The following is a 6095-nucleotide window of genomic DNA, read 5'->3' on the forward strand; positions in this document are numbered from 1 at the left end:
TTTTTATAAGGATGAAGGCACAGACGTGGCTCAAATAAGATGGAGATGACAAAAAAGGACCCAGAAGAGTACTGTACAGAGAAAGTTAAACTCACAAGGGCTTCTGGGACATACGTAAATGACTGGATGGGGCTGTGGAAATGAAGTGCTATGACCCACCAAGCTGGCTAATAATGCAGGTAAGATTCATGGTTCCACAATCCCACACTCTTGGTACCAGCAGCCAGGAAATTAAAAGATGTATTGCAATGGGAAAGTCTGCTGTTAAAGACCTCTCCAAAGTACTGAAAAGCAACATCAGTCTGGAGACTAAGTTGTGCCTGATACATGCCACGGCCTTTGCAATCACTTGCTTGCTATGTGTCACAGAGCTGGACAGTGACTAGGGATGACAGAAGGAGAATTGATGTCTCTGAGCTGTGGTGCTGAAGAAGAGTATTGAATATACCATGGACTGCTAAGAGAAAGAACAGTTTCATCCTGGAAAGGGTTAAACCAGGTTGCTCCTTTGAGGCAAGGATTCTGAAGCTTCATCTGACATACTTTGGACATGTTGCAAGGAGGGACCAGTCCTTGGAGAGGTCCTGCTTGGGAGGGTAGAGGGACAGCGCAGGAGAGGAAAACCTTCAGTGACATGTCTTGATTTAGTGACTGGGTAATGGGAGTAGGTGTGCCAGAGACAGTGAGATTGGCATTGGATAGAGCAGGGTTTAAGGTTGTTGTACATAGGGTCGCTATGAGTCACAGGTGACTGGGAGGCACATAACAACAAGGTTTATGGCCCACCACTCCTTTGTGGGAGGGACCATGCAAATAAGGTATGTGGAACTTTAATGAAGGGAATGGTTCATTATTTGCCATCTTCCTATACATACAATGAACCATCACAGAGGCCATAAGGGGAGAGCTGATGACCACCAAAAGGAAGAAGGAGATCCAGACCCAAGTTCACTGAGCTGGAAAACTCTTATAACCAGGGCACATCCAGAGGGAGAGAGAGCACACGCACGTGTGAGAGAGAGCTTGTAACACTCAAGACAGTGAGAGAGGATGAGAAGCAGCAGCAGAGAATGGCAGCAGAACCAGGAAACTGGTCACAGATGGTGCAGTTGGTTTCCCAGCCCACAGATTAAGAGAACTGAGGGTCTTCAGGCCAAAGTTTAGTGGCAGAATGGGAGAAGGACACTTATTTTTGGAGCTAAAGAAGTTTGTGACACTTGCCTGAGAAGCCTCACAGTGGGGTGCAGCACCAGAGGGTGGAAGAAACTGTTCTAACTGAAGAACCTTATCCTGAGTTGTTTCTGATTCTGAATTGTAACCTGTTACTTTCCTCCTCTGGGTCTGTTTCCTTGTCTTTGGTGTGTTGACGCTGATAATCATTCTCCTTAGCTCTTGTGAAGACGAGAAAGCCTGGTGCTCCTGTCATGCATTTTTTTGTGCCTTTTATAAAAAGAACTCTTCTTACTTTTCTTAGATTAAGTCAACCTATAGATTTTCCTCATTAAAAATAAATATTGATGACAATCTGGTCAGAATTGACTCATAGATGATTTTTCCATTGTATTTTCAAGGCTGTAAATCACACAGGAAATTGTCCATCTTTCTCCTTCAGCGTCGTAGGTGGATTTGAACCAGAGAGGTGTGTCCTGCTCAGGCAAGTGATACAAACCCTTCAGCTTCACCAGCAAGTGCCCAGAGGCCTCCTACTTGGTCTTTTTATTGAACTTCAGCCTGCAGACTTTCAGCTGTACCTCCAGGGGCCTGGAAGCCCACCCTGCCATCTCCTGCCGGTTCCGCCGCTGTTTTTCACTAGCTCTCGTGAGCTAGTTTTCAACGCTCTCTCTTTCTGCCTGCTGACTCTAAGGAGTTCTCAGCAGAGAGATGCTCCACTCTTGGATCCTCTTTCTTGATGGTAGAGAGGTCCTCATTTCTAACTCTGATGACTCACTTTAAGTCTTGAGGGATGGCAAATCTGACCAATCCTCTCATTGTTGTTGTTGTTATGTGCCATCAAGTCGTTTGTGACTCACAGCGACCCTATGTACATTAGCCCTGAAATCTGTTCTATTCTGTGCCAACTTAACTGTCTCTGACACACCTACCCTCATATCTCCAGTAACTTGAATCAATCCATCTAGAGCATGGCTTTCCTCTCTTTCTCTGTCCCTCCACCCTTCCAAGCATGATGTCCTTCTCCAAAGACTGGTCCCTCCTTGCAACCTGCCCAAAGCATGTCAGATGAAGCCTCAGAATCCTTGCCTCCAAGGAGCAGCGTGATTTCAATCTCTCTAGGACAAACCTGTTTGTTCTCCTGGCAGTCCATGCTATATTCAACACTCTTCTCCAGCACCACAGCTCAAAGGCATCAATTCTCTTTTTTATCATCCTTAGTCATTGTCCAGCTCTCTGATGCATAGCAAGCAATTGCAAAGACTATGGCCTGGATCATGTATCTTATTTACAAGGTCTTAGCCTAGCAAACTGGAATCAGAAGAGGATATGATATGAAGGACATCATTCCTAACATCAAAAGGATCTTTGAGGCAGGTGGTTACCCTAGTAGTGCACAAGGCTGGAACCATCATCTGCCTTACCCCATGGCCAGGGGTGGCGACCAGGTGGCAGAGCAGCTAGGAACCCAAGGGCTGACCCTGGGGCCAGGTCCCCTATTCTCCCCGCCATGGTCAATGACCCATCTGTACCTGCCTTACTGTGGGCCCAGGAAGTGGCCTACGTCTTGGCAGGCCGTGCCCGCAAGCTGCTGCTACAGTTTGGAGTTCTCTTCTGCACCATCCTCCTCCTGCTCTGGGTGTCTGTGTTCCTCTATGGCTCCTTCTACTATTCCTACATGCCAACAGTCAGCCACCTAAGCCCCGTGCATTTCTACTACAGAACTGACTGTGATTCCACCACCACCTCACTCTGCTCCTTCCCTGTTGCCAATTTCTCGCTGGCTAAGAGTGGACGTGATCGGGTGCTGATGTACGGGCAGCCCTATCATATTACCCTGGAACTTGAGCTACCGGAGTCTCCTGTGAATCAGGACCTGGGCATGCTCCTGGTCACCATTTCTTGCTACACCAGAGGCGGCCGGATCATCTCTACTTCTTCACGCTCAGTGATGCTCCATTACCCCTCGGACCTGCTCCAGACCCTGGACACTCTGGTCTTCTCCAGCTTCCTGCTGTTGGGCTTTGCCGAGCAGAAGCAGCTTCTGGAGGTGGAGCTGTACTCGGACTACAGAGAGAACTCGTATGTGCCGACAACTGGAGTGATCATCGAGGTCCACAGCAAGCGAATCCAGCTGTACGGCGCCTACCTCCGCATCCATGCCCATTTCACAGGGCTCAGGTACCTGCTGTACAACTTCCCCATGACCTGTGCCTTCATCGGCGTCGCCAGCAACTTCACCTTCCTCAGCGTCATCGTACTCTTCAGCTACATGCAGTGGGTGTTGGGGGCGCATCTGGCCCCGACAGCGCCTCTCTCTGCAGGTTAACATCCGAAAGAGAGACAACCCGGGGAAGCATCCTAGAGCCTCTGCGCAGCAGCCAGCTGAAGGGCCCCACGGCCGGGAGGAGCTGACTCAGTCCAATGGTACAGAGGAAGGTGAGAGCCCCAAGGAGCCCTCGGGCCCAGAGGGTCAGCTCTCTGAAGAAGAGAAGCCAGACCAGCAGGTCCTGCGCAGAGAGATGGAGCTTGAGCCCGAGGCCAGTGATGGTTCAGGCTCCTGGAAGAGGCAGCTCTGCTGATGGAGGCTAACCTGCCTGCCCCTGCCTCTGCCTCTGCCTCTGCCTCACCACCTGCCCTCGAGACCCTGGGCAGCTCCGAACTCTGCTCTCCGCCAGCCCTCCACCTGCTCCAGCTCCTGAAGAGGAGAGGGTGGATTCCTCACATTCCAGCACTTTCTCACCCTGTTTCCCCCTAATAAACTATTTTCGTGCCAAAAAAAAAAAAAGGATCTTTGAATCCTTTTGAAAGGTTGAAAGCACTGAATCCTTAAAAAATATTTACTTATGTGTTAGAGGCTAGGCAAAGACTTTCAACTGTGTGAATCATGATAGATTATGACAGATGGGAATTCCAGAACACATGACTGAACCTATACAGAACCTATACATAGACCAAGAAGCATCATTTGAACAGACCAGGGGGATATTGTATGGATTAAATTCAGGAAAGGTGTGGATCACGGTTGTATACTGTGATGGTTAAAACTGTGTGTTAACATGGGTTTTATTCTCATTATAATTAATTTATCCTATGTGTTGTAATTTTTTAAAATTTTTCATTTATTCACTGTTGCACAATTTCTTCCTTCCCTCTTTCTACTCCCTCTCTGAGTCCACTTTGCAAATGTACCTCTTATTCCAGATTGTTGTCATACATGCAATACCGAATCATATATTCCTTTTGGACCGTTCTTACCCTCATTTGTTCCACAGCAATGTTCATTATTGATCCACTCTTTTCCTCCAAAATCTCCATGTCAATCCTATTTTGTAATGTTGTTGTTGTTGTTATGTGCCATCAAGTCGCTTGCGACTCATAGTGACCCTATGTACAACAGCCCTAAACTCTGCTCTGTCCTGTGCCAATCGCACTGTCTGACACTCCCATCCGATTACCCCAGTCACTGAATCAACCCACCTCATAGAGGGCCTTCCCCTCCTGCGCTGTCCCTCCACCCTTCCAAGCATGATACCTTCTCCAAAAAGCGGTCTCTCCTTACAACATGTATGATAGGGTATTATGGTTATCACAAGAGTTGCATAGTGGAATGTACTTGGGGTGGTGGGAGGGGTGCAAAGGGATGTGTACCAGTGAGGGAGTGTTTCTTTTACTTTTGAAAGAAAGGAGCAAACTGGAGGCGGGGGGAGGGCTGGGCGGGGAGAGAAGTGCAGCAATGAATGAATGGAAATCCAAAATCTCTGTAAATGTTCAGTAAAATTATTTTTAAAAATCCACAAACATGTCCAAAGTATGTTAGATGGAGCCTCAGAATCCTTGCCTCCAAGGAGCCACCTGATTTAACCCTTTCCAGGATGAATCTGTTTGTTTTCCTAGCAGTCCATGGTACTTTCAATACTCTTCTCCAGCACCACAGCTCAAAGGCATCAATTCTTCTATCCTCCTTGGTTATTGTCCAACTCTCTGATGCATAACAAGTGATTGCAAAGACCATGGCCTGTATCAGACATACCTTAGTCTCCAGAGAGTTATCATTGCTCTTCAGTACTTTGGAGTGGTCCCTAACAGCAGACTTTCCCATGGCAATGTGCCTTTTAATTTCCTGGCTACTGGTGCCAAGAGTGTTAACTGTGGAGCCAAGCAAACTAAAGCTATGAACAATCTTAATCTCTTCACCATCCATCCTGATGCTGCCAATTGGTCCAGTGGTGAGAATCTTTGTCTTCTTGACATTGAGCCTCAATCCATATTGGAGACTGCAGTCGTTGACCCTCTGTAGCAAGCGCTTCAGGTCCTCCTCAGTTTCAGCAAGCAGGGTGGTGTCAACTGCATAGATCTTCTACCAATCTTGACCCCACATTTCTCCTCATAGAGCCCAGCCTCCTGGATAATCTGTTCTGCATACAGGTTGAAAAGGTATGGTGATAGGACGCATCCCTGGTGTACACCTTTCCTGATTTTGAACAATGCAGTGTTCCGTTGCTCTGTTCTGACAACTGCCTCTTGGTCCAAGCATAGGTTTCATATTAGAACGATCAAGTGTTCTGGGATTCCCATTCTTCTCAAAGTCAGCCACAGTTTGTTATGATCCACACAAACACCTTTGCATAGTCAATGAAACACAGACATATATTCCTCTGGTATTCCCTGCTTTCAGGTAAGATCCATCTAACACCAACTACAATATCCCTAGTACCATGACCCCTTCTAAACCCAGCCTGGACTTCTGGCAGTTCTCTGCTGATGTGCTGTACCTGTCGTTTTTGGATAATCTTCAGTAGAATCTTGCTTGCATCTGAAATCAATGATATTGTTCTATAGTTTCCACACTCTGTTGGGTCACCTTTCTTTGGGATGGGAACAAATATCGATCTCTTCCAGTCAGTTGGCCAAGTGGTTGTTCT

The 6095-nt window shown here is 47.3% G+C and overlaps 1 pseudogene; it reads left to right on the forward strand.

The window, feature by feature from the left end:
• The first annotated feature begins 2581 nt into the window (after window positions 1–2581).
• On the forward strand, window positions 2582–3872 carry LOC102875642 (annotated as a pseudogene).
• Window positions 3873–6095: the final 2223 nt, after the last annotated feature.

The sequence above is a fragment of the Elephantulus edwardii genome, unplaced genomic scaffold (genome assembly GCF_000299155.1).
Source record: "Elephantulus edwardii isolate Elephantulus edwardi_28Jun2011 unplaced genomic scaffold, EleEdw1.0 scaffold00306, whole genome shotgun sequence".
Lineage (NCBI taxonomy): Eukaryota > Metazoa > Chordata > Mammalia > Macroscelidea > Macroscelididae > Elephantulus > Elephantulus edwardii.